At 39.8% G+C, this 20,331-nt stretch overlaps 1 protein-coding gene across 4 annotated transcripts in view; it reads right to left on the reverse strand.

Moving 5' to 3' along the window:
* Window positions 1-20,331, reverse strand: part of TRAK1 (trafficking kinesin protein 1) — a 123,190-nt gene that overhangs the window by 56,635 nt on the left and 46,224 nt on the right. For all 4 annotated transcript variants that reach the window (XM_061996293.1, XM_061996291.1, XM_061996295.1 and 1 more), the window contains exons 2-3: window positions 19,287-19,579; window positions 8,057-8,251 (exon numbers count right to left, since the gene is read on the reverse strand). The gene's annotated coding sequence lies outside the window, so the exon portion shown is untranslated. The remainder of the gene's footprint in view (window positions 1-8,056; window positions 8,252-19,286; window positions 19,580-20,331) is intronic.

Below are 20,331 nucleotides of genomic sequence, written 5' to 3' on the forward strand. Positions count from 1 at the left end.
GGGAATCTTATCAACCTGAAGGGAAGGTGCAAGGAGGACAGAGTCAGGCTCTTTCCAGTGGTGCCCAGCGACAGGCCCAGACGTGATGGGCACAAACTGAAACCCTGGAAGTGCACCTTGAACATAAGAGATTTTTTTGTTAGAAAACAATACCATGGGGGTGACTGAGCACTGACATTGACTGATTTGCAAGACCCTGCTTGAGCAGGAGGGCTGGACCAGATGACTGGCAGAGGTTCCTTCCGACCTTGGCCATTTTGCTATTCTGTGATTTCATAGCTCAAGGGCCTCCTCCCATTTACTTAATTCTTTTAATTGACACAGACTGAGATTCTCTGAAATGCTTCATTATACAAAATACTTATTTTTAAATTGCTAGATGGTAGAAAAGAGGACACATGCTTGCAGACCACTGTGAACTTTACAGAATCACAGACTGAAGTGCTCGAGTTCTTGCACAAAAACGGGTCCTTCTTGTCCTTATGAGATAATCTTGCCTGGGGAGCAAACTGCAGCCCATGTGTCTAAACTACAGGTTTGGTTCAATTTTACTCGATGTCCCTCTCCTCCTTCCCAAGCCAGCATTAGCCACCTATGGTTAAGGCTTGCAGCTCTCCTGCAGTCAGGCCACAGATGAGGAGAGAATCACTGTTTGTACTTCGCTTGTTACTACTTGACAACTGACTTGGTCTAATACCCAAGTCAAGTCAATCTGCTCTAGGCTGGAAGCGCTGCCATTCTAGGGAGCTAACTCAAAGCAAAGACACATAGCCTGAATCAAAGGCCTGTCACACTTCCCAGCACTTCCTCTCACCATTTATAGGACACCAAAAGGCAAAGTCAACAAGAACTGAACAGTCTGCACCAGAGCTTCAGCTGCCATCTTCAGCTTCTACCCCTCCATACCCTAATAACACAGGCCAAGGAAATCTTAATACCCTATTAGCTTCTAGCCTTATACATGAAAAAGCACAAAGATCATTCTTATTTCCCCACAGAGGAGATTGAGGCATTGCTGTTGTATCAAGTCAACCTTAGACCTTGGCCATCTTGAAATCCAGAGGCAGGCTGAGATAACAAGAGTTTGATAAACAAACACTAACTTTGACAGAGATATTATTTTTGGTTTCCTTTTGCTGATTAGATTTTTGTTATGCCCAATACTGATGTGAAAGCAAAACAATGAGTGCACACGAAATTCAGGTAAGTCACAAAGGGTTACATAAAAACCTCTAAAAGCCTTTAGACATTAAAGGGTCATACAATTATCTTCTTGAAAAAAATGATCTATTTTGAGTACTGCAAGCCTTTTTCCCAGGTGTGATCATTCTGTCCTCGCACTGTGCCATCTTGAAGGAGAGGAATGTGACAAAGCACTCCAGCCCTAGCTTAGTCTTGCAGAATTTCAGTAATGCAGACTCACAAGGTAAGAACTGCACATGCTATTAAATGCAATTAAGGCTCCACTGATAAAATACTGTCAGAGAGAAATAAAGGTTCCTATGGCAACATTACTCAATTGCTCTGCATATAAACTATTTGTTCCACTTGTTTTATTTTTGTCCAAACGGTAATTTCAGTCTGGTAATGACATTAAACAAACATTTAAAATATAAAGAATGAACATTAGCTACCAGCTTAAATTGCTGCAGGGACTCTCTCCTTTTTATTCCCTGACATTTAAACAAAAGAAATCCTCAACATGTTACAGTTTTCTTCTCGTAGAACCCCTGCATACACACTCCCTTTCAGTAAGACAGGATAAAAATAGTTCAAGGTGGTGAGTTTGGTCTTTTTGTTTGTTTTAGCTGATATTTTTCTACAGATCTGTTTGGAAACACACTGGTGTAATCTAGAAAAGCTTTATTTTTCTGTGGAGAAAATCATTTGTGTGGTCAAATGATTTCAGGAGCCCTCAAGAGACTTGGAAATAGGGCGTAAAGGTATGATCTTCCCAGCATGAAGACTGACACCCCCGACAGATAGAATGCTATATATCCAGGTATCCACATGGAAGCATCCCTTCAATTACATGAGAAATTATAGCTCTATAAAGCAGGAGCTGGAAAGGCTGTCAAGTTGACACTAAAGTCTGACCAGGACAACAAAGCAGCTGCACGCTTGTAGAACCTGCTTTCAACCTTTACAACCCTACTTTTCCTTCCCACAGCTGTGTATTGGATTCATTATATGTAAAACTTGCCAGAATGGCACATTTTCATGGTGGACTGCTTCTACAAACATTAAACATTTGTGTATTCAAATCTCTAGATAGGGAGGGTATGAAGTCTCCTTTTCTGGACGTCTTCAAAACCCACTTGGATGTGTTCCTGTGTGACCTGATCTAGATGGACCTACTTTGACAGGGGAGTTTGGACTAGATGATCTCTAAAGGTCCCTTCCAACCCCTATCATTCTGTGACTCTATCTTTTGTCTGGGTTATCATTGTTATTACCTGCCTACAAGTTCATCTAAAACTCCAGATTAAGAAAGATTTAGAAGATCGGTGACTCCAAAGGGACCTGCTTTTTCCTATTCAAAGCTAAATTCACATTCATTCAGCATCCCCTTCCAGTTGCTACATTTTGTTGTATTTTTTCTATGTCTAGTTTAAAAGCAAACAGAACAAGAATTTGGTTTTGTTCTCCACAGAGCAAAAGATACATACTGATAAAGGATTTCGATAGCCAACTGTGATCAGCTAGACTAAGTAGTCCTTAAGTTTGCCGTTAAAAAAGAGGTTTTATTAGGCAGAAAAGTTGTCTTGAAAAGCTCTCGAGCCCTCTCTTCCTCCTTTTTTGCTGGAAGAAGTCCTCGCTGTAGGTCAACATTAAACTGAGCTGCCTAAATTAGCCAGGTTATAAAAATCACACAAATTCTTTTCCTCATTTCAAGAGAATTGTTTACAAAGATAATTTCAACTACCTCATTTATAAACATGGCCTCTCAAGAAAGCTGTAGCAGCACTCTCAAGGATGCAGTGAACTATGCCAGCAGAGATGACTTGTTGCCGCTTTGCACCCCAGCAGCAAAGTATTCAAAGAATGTTATTACATAGTAGGATACTAAAAATCATGTGTTCCCATACTTAGCCATTCTCAGCTTTCTTCTCCAAATCTTTTCCAGTTCTTGGAGAAAATGAACACCAGAACTGGACGGATGATTTCCATGGCAGCAGCAACAGTGTATTACCTCCCATTTGATTAATGCAGGGTCACATTTATTGTCCTGGCTATAGCATCACATCAGATTGTTCAGATAATTAACCACCACATCCTTTCTTTATTTTCTACAGTTGCCACCGCTCAGGATAAAGTTGTCAACCCCATTAACATTGTCTGGAGTCCTTTTAACAGCCAAGCCTCTGTACAGTCCAGCACTACACAATGCATATTGTTAATAGTGAGGTGTTGCCATAATACTTACCTTGCAAATTGATGTTTTTAAACTGAGTTTTAAAAACCAGAAAAGTTAAAGAGCATTAAGAAGAATCAAGCAAATTTAAAAGCCCAACTGATTTCCAAGGACAGGCTGACATACTGTTATTTCTAAACTGGGATCTCATTTACTGAAGTGAAGAAAAGGTGGTTTACCTTCTAAAGGAACACTGAAAAGGAGTCATCCTGTGACTGCACATTTACTAAGAGCAAACAGCTCTGCAACTTATGGCAGAGATCAATTCCAGCACAGTATCTTACTTCTCAAGAAGTCACTGTGGCCTGCTTAACCTGAAAAGAGTAGAACCAGAGCAGTGAAAGCACTGTAATCTGCAGCTTTTGGAATTGGTAGTTAGAAAAATGGGTGCTTCAGATCTGATTGACTCTCTTTTGTCAAAATGGGATTCAAAATGGTACAGGTAACTCCTACATATGGGACAGAGCTGGTCTCCTCTGAACACCATACGGGCACAATGACCTCACTTGATATAGAAATAAAGACTCCTATGAAGCGGACTGTTCTCCCATTGAAAAAATGATTTACAATGAGACTGGGGTAGACAGATGAAATTTAATTGCTCTAGGACAAATACCCATTTTCCACATGAAAGAATTATTTTTCCCCTCCCCCAAAATTATCACTGGAAAGTACTGTATTTACATTTATATAAAATCAAAGTCCATGTGGTCTTCAACAACCTACCTGCAAAACCAGCAGCTGAGTTCAATTAAAGTAGCACTGGGCACACTCAAATACTGTAAATGGCATTATGAGAGTAAGAGACAGACATTTAAAAGAATAGACCCCTATCCAGCATAAAGAAAGGAAGACTACAGCTTTAAAGAATCAGATTTTGTAAACTGTTCACCACCTGGAAATAATGCCAGTTATAATTGCTGGGGTTTTGTGGTCACGTTTTCCCTGGAGATAATAAAAACATTTGCAAAATGAAGTTAAGCTCAACATCATGCTTGATTGGATAAGCAAAATCATCACAGTAGCATGGTTCTGACCTATTTTTTGAACAAGGAAGGAAAAAAAGTCCCTGACAGTCACAATGATTGCAGCTTCCTGGGAGAGGAAATGAACGTAAGTTGCATTACACTGAGGGTATAGAGAACCAGGATGCTCAGAGACCCAGCACTCCAGGTGTGGCCTGACCAGTGCCAAATAGAGAGGAAGGATTACCTCCTTCAACCTGCTGGCAACACTTTGTCTAATACAGCCCAGGATATCATTAGCCTTCTTGGCAGCAAGAGCACATCACTGGCTCATGCTCAGCTTGATGTCTACCAGAGACTCTTTGGGCCCTTTTGGGCATGGCTGCCTTCCAGTCAGTCGAACTCAAGCTTGTACTAGTGCACTGGGCTGCTCCTTCTCAGAGAGCAGCTGCTCCTGGATCTTATCTGTGTGTCTCACCCTCCCAGATGCTGCACAGTCTGCTGACTTCCTCTCAAACTCTCCACTTGGTGACAGGAACCAGAATGGAGATGTCCATGAAGACAGCAGGCCTATCCAAAGCATTTGCACTGTTTTCCTTTTGCAATCCAGAAATATAATTCTTCTTTTTGCTCAAAATTGTTTATTTTTCTAAATCCAAGTGTCCTCTTGTCATGAGCTTCCTATGGTAAAAAGGAAACCCAGCTTTCTCTGTCCTCTGAAACAGCACCTGTTCAGTCACATTAAAACAAGTACAAGTGAGCATGAGTAGCTACTTAGCTACTAATCTACTTTTTAACAGAATGAAAAAGCATTTGTATACTTTAAAAGCTTAGTAATATACTACTCCATACATCCATAAGCTCTTCAAAAAAACTCAGTCATTTCAGTGCCTCTAGTTTGAAGCACAGCGATGCAGCTGCAGTTCCCCTATGTGCTGAATCATTCCTGGAAGTAATATTTCTCATGGATCCCCCTCCTGGGAGCAAAACACAAACACCAATGAACTCAAGCTCAAGAATACTGTCACTACAAGAATCTAAATCACTTTTACAGAAAATGGGCTTTTAAGACATATGAATCTATCCAAACAGCACAGAGCCTATCTGATTAAAAAGAGATGTACTCTTCAGAAACTAAAAATCACCATTAGGTATGCTGTATCCCTACTAACAAGTCCTTTTCTATAGGAGAGAAGAATATTAGATGGATGAGAATCAATTTTTAAATGTGTAACAGGTATACATGAACATGTAAACACATGTTCAATACAGAAATCATGTACTGCAAGTCGGGTACAAACGATGCTTTAGCAATTACAGTTCTTTGGCAGGATAGCTCTCAGGGATAGTTTGCAAAGAATTAGAGCACTGCTTTGTGAGTGCTGCTTAGAATTTTGGCTTGGGGTTGTAAATCAGAGCTATTTACAGAACCTTTTTGCCAAACAAGTTTTCTCCCATTCGTGTTGCCATCCTGAGGCAGGGACAAACAAAGGCTATAGTACAGTTTAAAAGCCAGATATTTTCAGAATCCTTTTACTTGCTAGGCTTAAGATGGCCACATTTTATTTAAATCAACTTCAGGGCACTTTACAAGACCTAACCAAAAACTGGAGGGGTTATTTTCATTTTGAATCAATTTAAAGTTTGGTCACTATGTTTTACAGTTCTTTCAAAAGGATATCTACAAATACAACTGTACAACTAATACACATATAGCATATATATATATTATATATGAATATAGAGACACACTTTTGAAAGATATATTTATAACACCCCATTTTCATACTTCTGTGAGCCTCAAAATATTTAATTACTCCACTATTGAGGTTCAAAGGTTTTCGAAGTTTCAGGTATGTATCTTATTCAAACCCTACAAAATGAGTAGTGACAGAGCTGCAGATATGAAGATATATGAAGATAGAGGTTAAAGAGTCACCGAGTTTGGTAACTGGATAGAAGTGTGTTCAAAACCTAGAGCAGAGGAAGGAAAAAAGCTGCTCTCAACTACCACCCTCCAAAATCAACCTCCACTGACTCTGGATGGGAGGGGTGGGAATACAACTATAAGCAGTGGAAAACCAGAAGTGTTTCACTTCCCTAATACCAGTTGCTCACTGTAGTTACCCAAATATCATTAAAACACTGAGTTACAGTGCAAGATTGTCACTATTTAACACTGAGTGGTTAATACTGAGACTATCTCTAACCTGAGTAGTTACGCTTAGGCTGGTGTGGTGAGTGGTTATAACTCCCTCAACAACAGGAAGCCTTACAGAAGACACCATACTTGCATGTATCAACGATGCACAAGATTTACATCTTTTAAAACATGCACAAACATCCCTCTTGCTGTTCAGTCTCTCAGTTTGTGAGCATTTCCTGAATAAAACCACAACAGAGCCCTCTCCCTCCCCGAATTAACTCTTCATGTTACATCCTGGTTTCAAAGCTGATCGACATTACAACATTAGGAACCGTAAGCAGTCAAAAGACTTAATATCACACCTAAATATAGTCTGTATGAGATCAAGTTTCAATATCAATTTTATTTGAATCATCTTTGAGGGTCTCCAAGAAGCCTGAAGAAGGCATAGCAACACTCTGTATGCCTACTGCATTTTCATTCTGATAAAAGTACTCATTTCTCAGCAAACCCTTTGTGTTGCAGCAAAATGAAGGAATTCTTCCTTCAGCTGAGGAAAAAAACTTGGACAGATTCTGAAATTTCATTTTTGTTACTTAGAAAAATTAACTACACCCATAGAATACTTAGACCATAAGGTTACTGTTCTGAAAACAGTGTAAACTTCTAAGATTACAGTATTTGTTCACCTCCTCATCAAGGTTTTTAAAACAAACTGAACAGGTACAGAAGGAGTGCCTTAATTGAAGCACTGAAAGTGAATCACTGTGCAAGCAGCCACACCCTGGTGAACACTCTCCAAAGGCATGATACAATTCACAGGACTTCTCTGCCACTTTACTTCAAGGAACATTTTTGCCCTGATAGGTTTTTTTTTTCCATAAACCTATGTTTACAATCAGTGCCATAATTTCCAAACATGCCAAAGGTTTATGATCTTGCACTCCCAGGTAAAGATCCATTATATGACTTGTTCACAGTAAGTGAACAAGGGTTCAAGTTGGAGATTATGCAACACATTCAGAAGAGTGACAAAATTGCATCTTAAGTGAAACCACAAAGAAGAAGGAAAAAAAAAGAGGACTCATTTAATCATAAACTACTTGATAAATCAGCAACTAGAGAGTGAATCACAGAAATCTTCTCTAATAGCACAGCTAAATCAATAACCATAGTTGAAAAGCCCAGAGAGACGTGAATCCATTCACGATGGTAAAAGCATCCACAGGTTCAAACAACATAATGAAGAACCAAAATCATAACTCTACACACTCTTGCCAGCAAGAGATCACAAGCAGAAAGTACTTTAGTTTCACCAATATCTGATAACAGGGTCTATGCACAAACTACAAATGCAACTGCTGTTCTTGATCAAATGTTTCCTTTGTTTCCTACCACAAACTCTAAGACCAAAGCAATAAATCACAAACAGTTCTCTTGCTTTCCACAGAAATGCACAGCTACTTCAGAAAAGATAGTAAAAATAGGACTGATTCATTCCTAGGTACAACATCTGAATTTTTGACTTACGGAAGTATTTCAAGGTCTCTTCTATTTGCTCAGTTGTTAAGTCAATATTGGCATCAGGGGAAATGAGTGGTGTGTGAAGCCAGTCGTCGTGGTCATAACCATAGATTGTATCTGCTCTTAGCTTATAATGAGGCAGCTGCTCTTCCAGTAGACTGATGATTTCAACTTCAGGAAGATTGGTACTATTGCACACATCTGAAAACAGAAAGAAGACAATCTGTTAGTTACTTCAAGTACTATATGCACAAACTAGCAGAGATGTCATTTTGCTTTGATATCAGCAAGGTTTTTCTGCAGGTAAAGAACAGCTAGATACGAATTGGTTTAGAAGGTGACTGGCACAAATTTATCCCAAAATAGCATATGTCCTAGCAGAAAATACAAGGACATGCTCTAAGAGGCAAAAGGCCTCATCTCTAGTAGCAGCGATTCATCTATTGAAGAATAAAGTGTGACTGGGCAGGAATATAGAGCAAGTAAGCATTGAACAAGACAAAGTAGTTACAACCTGAGTATGGAGAAAGGATTAATGCATATAGACATTCACATTTTTACTTCACAGACTGTTCTTAGCTTGCAAACTTTTATACATCTCCTTAACTTGATCTTTGACCACAGTTTAGTACCACTCTACTTTTCAGTACCACTGTATTTTTTGCCTTTGCTGCTGGCACATTTTTCTCAAGAAAAAGAAATCCAGGATTGCAATAGCAGTGTCACAGTTCACACCTGTGATGCACTGGTAAAATTGCCTGCAAGAAGTTTTAGGGCACTGTTTGACACTGTCATGACCTGCATTCTGTCAGTCCCTCACATTCACAAGTATATCCAGCTGGCACACAGAGTTTAAAAATGGATGCTGACAGCTATCAACAACTGCAAAACTGGAGATTTAAATTCAGGCCAAGAGGTTGCTGAGAAGATTTAACATAGAAAATTCCAGTTCAACATATAATTTGTCACCATGAGGATAGTCAAACATGGGAACAGGGGTGCAGAGAAGCTATAGAATCTGCCAACTTTGGAAAGACTGACAACTCAGCTAAACAAGGCCACAAGTATTCAACTTTAAAAGACCTGCTTTCAGTACAAGCCAGAACAGATGACCTCCAGAAGTATGTTCCAACACATATGTTATTCTATAATGAAGACATCTTTGTATGTAGGTCAATACCTAAAAAACAGATATGGTAATACTAAATATACACATTTTAATTACCATATAAAATTAACTACAATGTCTTGCTAAATAATTCATTGCATTTCTTTAGAACCTCTTGTGTTCCAGCTTATACCCTTTGGCCCTTGTCCTATCATTGGACATCACTGAGACTCACATAGTTTTATTGTAGAAAAGAAATCCACTGGAACGTGAAGGACAGACAGTAAAGAAATAAGAATTATTGTGGAAGACAAGTCAACCAAGACAATTTTTCTGCTCTACAATACAATAAATACTGGGTGTTTCTGAGCAATTCAAAAGCCCTATCAACTGAAAAAGATATTAATGACTAACTGGAAAGGCAACTTATTATGATGCTATTGTCACAGACTTCCATTGCAATTTTTATATCTCTAAACCAGCAGGAAACAGGAGCAGGCTCTGATGTAATTGCCTATTTAAAGAAGCAGGACATGGTAATTACACTTTTGGATGACTAAACATTAATTCATCATTTAAATCACAGCAGCAGTCTCAGTGCTACAATTATGCAGTTCTTCCCCTTCACTTTTCCTCCCCACCCTTTTCTGAGATGCAGGTATTTGTTGTGAGAAGGTAACTAGGACTAACACTGTCTCCCATCCTGAAACACCAGTCACATTTTATAGAAGACTCTGCTAGTGTCTCTAGATAGTTTTTATTAATAATTCTCATTAAAATTGCAAAGATATACAATCAAGTTAAATAACTTCTCTACTAAGAACAGCTAAGACATCGTTTGTGGCTTATGATTAAGTTAACTGATGTCCAACTTCCTTGCACTCCCTCTTGTCCCAAGTGGTACCTTCATTTTATTGAGTTAAATATTACACCATAAGCTGAAGATAATTAATTGATCATCAATAAATGATACAACAATATAAAGTTGAAACATTTCCTTGTATGTTGTTCTGTTAGTTTAAATGATTTTGAACTTGTAGTGTTCTGGACATATTGGGCAAACAAACTTCTAAAGCAAATTACAATCAATTTAACAGCTAAATGAATTATGAACTCGTGATTCTTACTAAAGCGTGGGTCATTCCAGGTTCTGCTTTTGAAAGAAAGAGTTGAGAGGAAAGGCTTGCTAAGGCTCTCATACTGCAGAACTCTGCTGCTTTCAGCACTTCATGGAAATAATTCTATATAAACAAAGAAACGTTGTTAATTCTCTTCTGTATTTGTTTTGTAAGTAACACACTTCGCTGCTTTGCTATCATCTTAGCTTAAGCGTGGCATATAAACAAACACTTCACCTCACCTATTTTGGTGCAGAAACATGTTTCTCTATGCCCTGTTCCTCAGAAAATAAAGTTGCTCAGTCTGCTTTAGGGGAGTTTTTGACACTATTCCTCCTCATTCTCTCTGTGTTTTTTAAATGAGATTAAACCAAGTTCTTTCAAAGACTCATGCTGATGATTTTGTTGCTTCAGTTGCTAATCTTCTCTTTCAATAAAGAAAGGGCAAAAGTGGGCAAAACATTCTGGTTGAGCTCTCCTGCATTTTTAATTCCTACTTCAGTATGTCTTGGGTAGTTATTAACAAATTATTTATTAGCTTGTTTCATAGCTTTTCCTACACAGCCATTTAACTGGTCTATTTGTGCTTCTCTTAAACACCTTAAACCTTTCTGCCACCTCCCTCTCAGCTTAAAACACAGAGAGAGAAAGGCATAATTTTTAGGACAATCATGTGAAGATAAGAGTACACTTGGTTATTTTCAGTTGTACACTCATATCTCTGTTTAGAAGAGAGCACGAAGTTAATCAAGGGGAAAACTGAGATGTCTAAAACAAGAGAAGATGACTTTATCTAAGAGGCACAGCACCTCAATTTCTGCCACTCTCCCTTGGTGCACATAACATCACACAGATCATAAGGCATTGTGTAGGGTGCTGTCACCCACTGCCATTTTCATCCTGCACTCAGACAGCCATTAGGTCACTTCCCATAAAGCATTAAATATAAGTGTAGCTGTCAGTGTTATTTGGATGGGTGGAACTATGCCATAATCTCATGAACAAGCAGTTCAGGTAGGCAGATTTGAAGATCTCGTTCCAAACAACCTGGTCACGTAAAGCAGCTCACCTGTCAAAGTCCATTCCTTACTGGGCTTTTGGGCTTGACCTGTTTACAGCTATAACTACACAGCCATATCATAGAAATGAAACCTTGCTTGACTGATAAAGAAGGAGTATCTATTGAATTTCAGCATCAGCTTCACACAAAATAAGTGATAAATTCAGACAAAAGAGCTAAACTCCAAAACATACACAAAATACACACACAGAGAAAACAAACTACAAACTACAGATCTCAAAGCCTGGTAGCTGCAGGAGGTTTTAAAAACACAACACAACGCTGCTTCTGAGTACAGTCATTGCCTGGAACATGAAATATGTGATTTCTGTCTTTCTGAATTCTAGTCCAAACCATCCTCAATCTTTACTGTTTGACTGGTTTGCTCGCAAGCAGAGGCTCCCCTTTGCAGAGGCTTCTCTTCCAAGCTCAGAAGGGCTTCCAGCTCCCCAGAGAAGCTGCTGGCAGTAGATGCTGCCACCTGGTGAAATAACTGTCCTGTTACCAAACCCCTATGCCACAAATGGCATTCTGTCACACAGTTTCTTGTTTACAGCCCATAACTGTAAATGCACTAAAACAATTAGTCATAAACCCAACCCTGCCATGACCCAGGGTCAGTGTTGTGCTCAAGAAAGGAAAGGCCAGAACATGCAAGACAAGGAAGGCTAGAAGAAAACTACTCAGATACAATATCATTTCCACAGCACCATGCTCCAGAGCAGTGGCCCCGAGTTCATCAACTGGAGGCTATTTCATGTTCAATACTTGTGAATCTTGACTGCTGATTTTGTTTCATGCAATGCATATACACCCAGAGAGCACATACTGCACTCACTCTGAATCCCTTCTCAGAAACAAGGATCAGTAAGGCCTTGGCCTCACATAAAATTCCATAGTTTGTATTCTCACACAAGAGAGCATTACATTTTGTACTACTTGAGCAGGAATTACTCTGTTCAAAATTCTCAGTGTACTCATCTCCTCATTTCTTGAAACAGTGAAGAAATCTGCAGCTCCATCATGTGAAAAGTTATCCAGTAGCACTGGGTTGAGACAATTCTGGAAACTCCTTCTGAGAAAAGTCACCTAATCTAGCTCAACAACCAGCCAAGACACCAAGACTGCATTAGGATTCTCCTGTCTTAAGCAGAACACAAGCCTAAACCTGAATCACATTCCAGGCATGGAAGCAAGAAAGATGGGTCTTTCTCTAAATGCTTTTCCAGCAGATATCTGCTGTCTGCTTGAAGCAGCCTGATGGCGTTGTAAAAAGATCTACACAAAAATGCAGTAAAAGTGTGTAGATAAAGAACTTCAATCCCACTGCTGCGCTGCTAGCCAGTCTACTGAAGTGGGAAATATAGCCTGTAGTTATATTTAAGCCTTATGGATCCACAAAAAAACAGACATTAGGTACTAGCTGAGGTCCAGAATGACAGTATTTCTGGAACATTATTTAACAACTACTCTGCAGATGCACCTGTAATAGTCACAACCCCAGAACTCATCACATTCCTGTTTAATTGCAGTTCACTGCTCTACATTATGCCATAAATTTCTATGAACTTTGCTTCAGTATGGAAATGCTTCTCCCTCCAGATACATGCAATCACACTCATGCTTTTATTTTTATATTAAACAGAAAATAAAAGGAAACTCCACCACCATGGCTGCTCTTTCAGACCAAGAACAAAAGCTATTCAATGATCAAATGCATGCTGGCAACGCACTGTTCAGCAGCAATAAGAATAAACACATTCATTAACCATTAGGATGTTCCAGCTGCCAAGACAGACTGAGAATGTCTCAAAAACCCACTGAAATAAAACCACCAAGTACGGGAAAACCCTGAAAAGCAATTGTCCTGCTTTTGCTTGTTGTTCAGCCCAACTACAAAATGTGCCAGGCCCCTAAACAATAGCTATCAACCAAGCTTTGGTATCACAAGTAAAACATTAGAATTAATTCCTGTGTAGCTTGCTCAACATCACAGATGTTGACTTTAAAAGGAAAAGTTGTTGCTTCATTGTGGACACATCTAGGCACGTTGAAGGACAAGGTTTAAGCTGCACTCAGTATGTTACAGAGGTAAATTAAGGAACAGAAGTTATTTGCACTTAACTTAAATATACCAGTAATCAAATGTGGCTTTTTAATCTTCCAGTACTGTTCAAGTGCAGCAGAACAGGGAAACATAAACCAAACCAAATACCCTCAAAACCTCCACCAGGCACCTGCCTTCAGGAGTTCTTTCTCCAAAAAACAAACCTGGAACACCAATGAACACTTACTGCTCTCATGCATCCTGACCCCAAGTAAAGTATCCATTTAGGAATGACAAGTGCTTCTCAAAACAAGGGACAACTAGAAACACATTTTCATAATATCACACTGGACTTCAGTAATTCCCACCATTTCTTTTACAGGGACTCTAAAACTGATAGTTTATACTAAAAACCATATACCATGCTAGGAAAAGGAGCATAAGAAAGGGAACTGGGTGAGAAGTATAGCAGTAGAATTCTGCTCCAGGGAAAAACAAACAAGCCACACTAGAAGATAATCCTTGAAAGAAAAACAGTATACCTGGGGGATACAGACTAAGAGGTAGCTTAATAATCTATCATATGAGAGGAAACAGGGAAAACACTCAAGGGGAGACCTGAAAAAAGACTGATGGAAAGCAGAAGAGGAGGAAAAAGAAAAGCAGGGTAGGGGGGAAAGCTATGTGAAGTTGACTGAAAACCCACTGAATGCCAGTCAGAAAATTCAGAGGCAATGATGCAGCACAGAGAATAAGATCATTTTGTTATGAGTATACCAGACAGAACTAAAGTCTGACTTGTAGAATATTTCCAGTCATGCTGAGGGAATTATCTCATGTAAATAGGATGAGCGTTTCTGGCATGCTTTACAGAGAGCTCAGAATTCAGCAATAGCTGCTTATAGGAAGTGGCAGGACAGAAGAGAGACACCAAAACTAGATCAAATTTATAGGATGACACTAGTGACTGCAACAGCAAAGTAAATGGACTCAGGTAAGAACCCATATTCTCAAAGTTTTATTTAAAGGAGAACAAGAAATTGGGAGAGGAGGAAGCTGAGGTGTGAAAATGATTGAAGTCTTTCAAAATCATACAGATGAATTCATATGGGGGATGAAGAACTGCCACTCACCAAATCCTGCATAACTAGGACAAATACTGACAAAAACCAGTGGGAGATTGGCATAAGCTCACTGGCTGCATGCAGTGGTAAACCATGAACTTCCAAAAGGTTTTAAACAAAGCCACAGGCAGCACTCACAATTAAACAGACACTAAACAAACTAGGCAGGGACATAGTCTCTATATCTCTAGTACAACATTTCTGCATGGTGGAGGTACTTATGCTAAGAATACATTACTGAGAGTGTCTGAGCACACGCTCTTCATACCTAGCATCTGCTGTCGCTGGGGTCAGAAACACAGTCCTGAGCCAGCTGCTCCAAACCAGGAGACCATTTCTTACTTTCTTTGAGTTCCAGCTCATACATAACACCTCTTGTATTGGAAAAAAAAAAAATAAAGGGAAAAACATTGAAGAGATGTCCCAAAACAGGAACTGAAAAAGAAGAAAGCACTCAAGCAAGTTGATGCTGTGGAGGGAACAGCCACTAAAGGGAAAGTTAACCTCAGAGAGGTTCAGAGCGAAGCAACTCAAAATTGTTATTATTTCACTAATATTTTTATATCAGACACATTGAAATGGAAATTCTGGAGGCCCTAGATGTGCCTTTTCAAATGAAATGACCACAGATTTGTAATGTAATTTGTAATGACCAATTACATTGGGTATCTGTAGGATCAGTCAGTCACCAAAATCCCGATGTGGCCGTTACGACTGGTAACATCTGGTGTAAGAGAACAGAAGCTCTGTTACATAGAAGTATATAATTAAAGTCAGAGTAAGGATTGAGCCAGGATGAAAATCCAGAGAAGACATTCTGCACCCAAATGTCTTTGTTGCTAAGAGACTGTACAAGGTCTGAGAGCAGAGAAAGTCCATCTTTGCGCTCAGTTACACTACCTGGACGGTCAAACAATACCAACTGTCCTCAAAGGTACTTCCCTGCTGAGAGAAACAGGTTTTAATGATTTGAACCATCCAGTGATGGAACTTTATTTTTTTTAATTAAAAATCAACTTGTATTTATTACAAAGTAAGACACAGATGAGGTTATCACCACAAAGAATCCCGAAAACCCTCAGCAAACTGCCCAGAAAACAATAGCCAGAAAACACACACTTACATGCATCCGGAAAGACTAATTAGTATAATGAACAAATGAATCACGCAAACTAATGAAGGAGCTAGGCAATTTAAGTCACAGTCCATTCATCTTCTCCTTTTTCAGACAATGATGGAGGAAATCTGCCTGGCATACTAAGCATTTAGCCCTTGAATTGCAAAGTATAGCGTGCCAAAAATCACTGCAAAGAGCGAGTCTTCAGACAAGAGAAAGCAGACTGGAAGTTTACCTACTGAGGATGGCCAAGGATACTGTGTTGTGCATATTTTAAGAGAAATAAACAAATCAACCAACTCAAAACAAAACAGCAAAAAAATCCACAAAAATACTCTGACAGCCAGGCATCTGTCACACTGGTAAATCTTTACTCCAGTGGTATTTCAAGCTCCCATTGCCACTCTACTCCCTATTTCCAGGAGGACAGGATTTGTCTGGTAGCAGCTGATAGACAAGGAATCACAGAATCTTAAGGGCTGGAAGGGACCTGGAAAGATCATCTAGTCCACTCCTCCTGTCAGAGCAGGACCAATCAGACTGGGAGGCTTTTATATATCACAAAATTGGGAATATTGAGCAATGTGCTTTATTACATCAAGATTAGAGATCTTCATGCTTTACAAACAAAGGGATGAGGGTGTGTTAGAGAAGAAAGCCTCCAACCCAGGTGCTGCTTCCATCAACACCGGCCTGGAAGTATCCAGGTCCGCAGTGCAGCTACAGGAAGGAAAGACACCTTTGAAAGCACTTGGATGTCCTTTGTAGCAAAAGGAACACTAGATGGTGCTGCATCCGTATTTCTGCTTTATATGCCCAAATTAACACTGATTAAGAAGCCCCTACCTGCATAACATTCTAATTACAGTAACTAGGAGGTTTGGATCATTTCATTATCTAATTCAGTGGGAAATAACTCATCTTTTAGGGTGCTGTCCTCCAATATCTCAAGGAAAGTTTTCACCTTACTGGTTTTTAGACACCTAAACCCATCCCAGCAGTGCTCACTCTCTCAGTTAGGCCACCATAACTGCTTGTAGGCCATTCAAAGGAATAGGTAAGAGGTGTGATCTAGCTAAAAAGTAACTATTACCTCCCCTATGCCACACAAGAGCAGCAGGGATTCCATCCAGACCAGGTGCTTAAAATACCTCCAGTTGCACTCCCACAGAGATCTGTACAAACACAATTCTCAGGTGATTCGGGGACAGAAAATGTTTAAGCCAATCCTGAATCCAAGAAAACACACTTAGCACAAACATAATGTGCAATTACATCTACTCTAGGTCCCAAGAAGGAAAGATTATGTTGCTTTCAGAGAGTGCCAAAGTGCCTCTCTGCTGCCAGCAAACAGGACAGGGCCAGGGGGGAAACAAGCAGAAAGACTTTCACATTCTCTGAGCACCCATGGTCTTCTGGAAAAAGCTAAATAGCAAAATGGGCACATCACATAATTTCTTCTTATGCTTAAGTTACAAAATCAACTCCAATTATATTACCCTTGTCTGGTTATTCGTTTTGAAAGCATCATCACAGAGCACTGTGACTTAGTTTCCCAGTTTTTACTGTATTCAAGGATCAGTTAAGTCTTGCTATCAGAAAAAACAAACAATGGTATATGTAGACTTGATGTAATTTCGTTCCCAATGAAGTTTAAAAGTGGAAACAATCCTGACCTGTCAGTCAGAAGTACAAAAGTCTCCATGTTAAAGTCTCTAAGAAGCCTTACTCCTCTGCAAGTAGTTCTCTTCCTGTTTGTTTCAAGACTACATGCTGCATACCAGCACATACTAGAGATTTTACAGAGTATGAGACCATTCCTAACTTCCAGTCTTTGCCTTCTGATAGCTTTACAAACCACAGCAAAGAGCTGACACTCAGAAAACCCATTTAAAAAGAAGAAGAGAAAAAAAACCCACCAAACACAAAACCACCAAAGCTGAGCAACCAACCAACCAAACCACCACTATTTCCAATGCAAGCCTTATCAAGCTGGGTCCAGGACAGTCTTAAGTCTGCTACTGCAGAGCATCTTATCCATTTAAGTGTTACAGCATCGTTCAGTAAATCACACTTGGCTGACAACTAAGCAATACAGAAACTACATCAGGCTTGAAAGAGTCTGAGCAGGAAGACATTTAAAAAAGGAAGAGTTAGTCTCGCTTTTCAAGGACCAATAACCAAGACATCTCAATTCATGAAAGTAGTTGGTTGTCTGGGCTTCAGTCAGAAAAACAAAGTTGCTGCCCTGCTGTTACCAGAGGAGGGAGGGGAGACAGGACACAGCCAAGAGAAGGACTTGCAAGAAACATCCATCCATGAGGGGCCTGGAAAACATTGATCCTACCAGGAATGCATCTATATAGAGCTTTAACCTACACAGCAATTTTGCTTCAACAAGCAAATACCTATGGAGCCATCAAAAGAGTGACTTGTTTATAAACTAACCAGTTAAAGAGTTCAAAACCCAGGAATACAAGGGAGGGTTTGTTAACATTTCTGTTAACAAAGCTCTTATGTGCAAGTACCTGACAGAAAGCAACTTCAGTGTTAACCCTTCTGCTTGTCTTCTCAGGAGGATCAGGATGGACTTGCAGAGTAACTCTCTCCTCCTTTCCATTTTATTTTTTCAGAATATCAACTCTTAGTAACTGCATAACAGCTGGGCTGAGCTAAGTTAAGGCATACTGAAAGAGTGTCTGTTGATAGTCACCATTAACTAGTTCTCTGACCTATAGACAACTCTAGAAATGGCTCGAAGTAACTCATAAATGTATCTGGCAGCCAACATGAATGGCTCCAGTCTTGTTTCTGTTTTACTCAGCCCTCTTGTTTCTCCCTCCTGAAAACTCAGCTGACTCCTCAAACATTCCCAAAAGACTGACAAGGTCACTTTAAGCTAAAAGAAGCCTCACAGCTCAGCCAACAAGGCATGCATTTGGAATGGAAACTGCCTGTCACTGCATGGCCATATCCATGACTAAACTGACTTACAGTTACTGTTCAAACAAAAAAATGGGTCATCTGACCACATCACTAAGAATCTAATTCTATTTCAAATACCACACCTAAATATGTATTCCATTTATTTGTAGGAATCTATGATTACATAACATTTAACCTTTATTATGGGCATACAGAAAAATCTGCTCCTTACATATTTACTTTTAGAGTTCCAGAACTAATGTGACAAAAACAGTTTGAAAGGCAAAGTATTTACAGTCAAATTAAGTTGTCAGACGTTTCTCCCATCCCCTTCTCCCACAAAGCAATTCCCCTATCAAGACCACAACCTAAATCATGTTGAACATTACAGAAAACATTCCATAGTTTTAAGCTGCAGTATTTCCTTCCCCTCATCCCTGACTTTCAGGTGGTTTGTTCTCCAAACAAACTTCAAATGCTTCAACTTCCCAAGCACGTAAGTATAATATCCTAGTGTCACAGCTGTCATTGGTCTAAAGCTCATTGCAAGAGCCTTAAACCTTACAAAGTGCTTTCATTGAAAATTCAGGTGCTTGTGAAATCACTTCTTGAAGAAGAAAAGAAAATGAGCAGAACAGCAGCAGTGTTGTCCATGAACCAGATCCCTCACCATCACCTTAAGAACAACAGCTTGACTATACATCTCCACATCCTTCTCAAAAGATTTGGCTGCTTACCAGTAATGGTGCAGGCATCTCTGTACTCTCTGCAGTCTGGCACATCATCTTCTACTGCTTCACTTACATAGTGCTCTTCATGAATGCCTGTGTCACAGGCTAGGACTGCATGATTCGACAGCTCGGAAGGAGGCACAGTGGTGGCCAAAGTGCAGTCGTGCAAAGCTGTGGCGTCCAGCTTGGCAGGTTTCACAGGGTTGTACAAAGTGCCATCAGGGGGACCAGCACTGGAGACTGGGTCTGGCTGGCACAAACACAACTCTTTCTCTTTGCTGGAGCTGGCTTCAAGTAGTCTGAAAAATACAAAAGAAACCAATGTTCGATTTGAGCCACTCCAAACAGCATAAATCCGAACAGGTGGGTTTTCTTTTCCTTATATTCCAGTGTAACCCGACAAATTCCACAAATACTAAAACCCAAACACTGTTTGCAGGGCAGCTACCTATCTTTGCATCTTGCACGGTCATGTCAAGTAAAGTGCTTTTTCTTGTACAGAGCTATTTACCAAAGGCTGCTTAAACATCCATAGTTTTGCCTACCCAAACCTGGGTAAGTACAGTCCATCCCCCTTGACTCATTCACCAACCTTCCCTGATGTCAGCCAAGCAAAAGCTCTGTGTGACCCAGCATGCTGCAGGAGCCACGTTGTGAACACAGACTGTACATCAGCGGTTAATTAACTGGGACTTTTAATTGAAACATCATCATTTGAACTTGACTGATACAATACAGAAATGACTAGGAGCTTATACAATAACACTGCTAGACTTTCCCATTCACTGGGCCAGCCTGCACCACCCAGCACCGCAATGCCAGCTGACACCTTTGCTCCCTTTACAGAGGACACATGAAACAGAACTCAGGGTGCACTGGGTTAAGGGGATAGCCACTTGTTTATGCTCCTCAGTGCTTCAGCCTCAAACAGGGAACAAAGTCCCGCAAAGACAGTCACTGATGCCCCTAGCAAGATTGAACTGGACAGAGAAGGACTGCAGAAGAGTATTTTTATCCAAAAACTTGACTAAACCTCTTAGATAAGGAGCTA

This window comes from Colius striatus, chromosome 5, assembly GCF_028858725.1.
Source record: "Colius striatus isolate bColStr4 chromosome 5, bColStr4.1.hap1, whole genome shotgun sequence".
In the NCBI taxonomy this organism is placed as follows: Eukaryota; Metazoa; Chordata; class Aves; order Coliiformes; family Coliidae; genus Colius; species Colius striatus.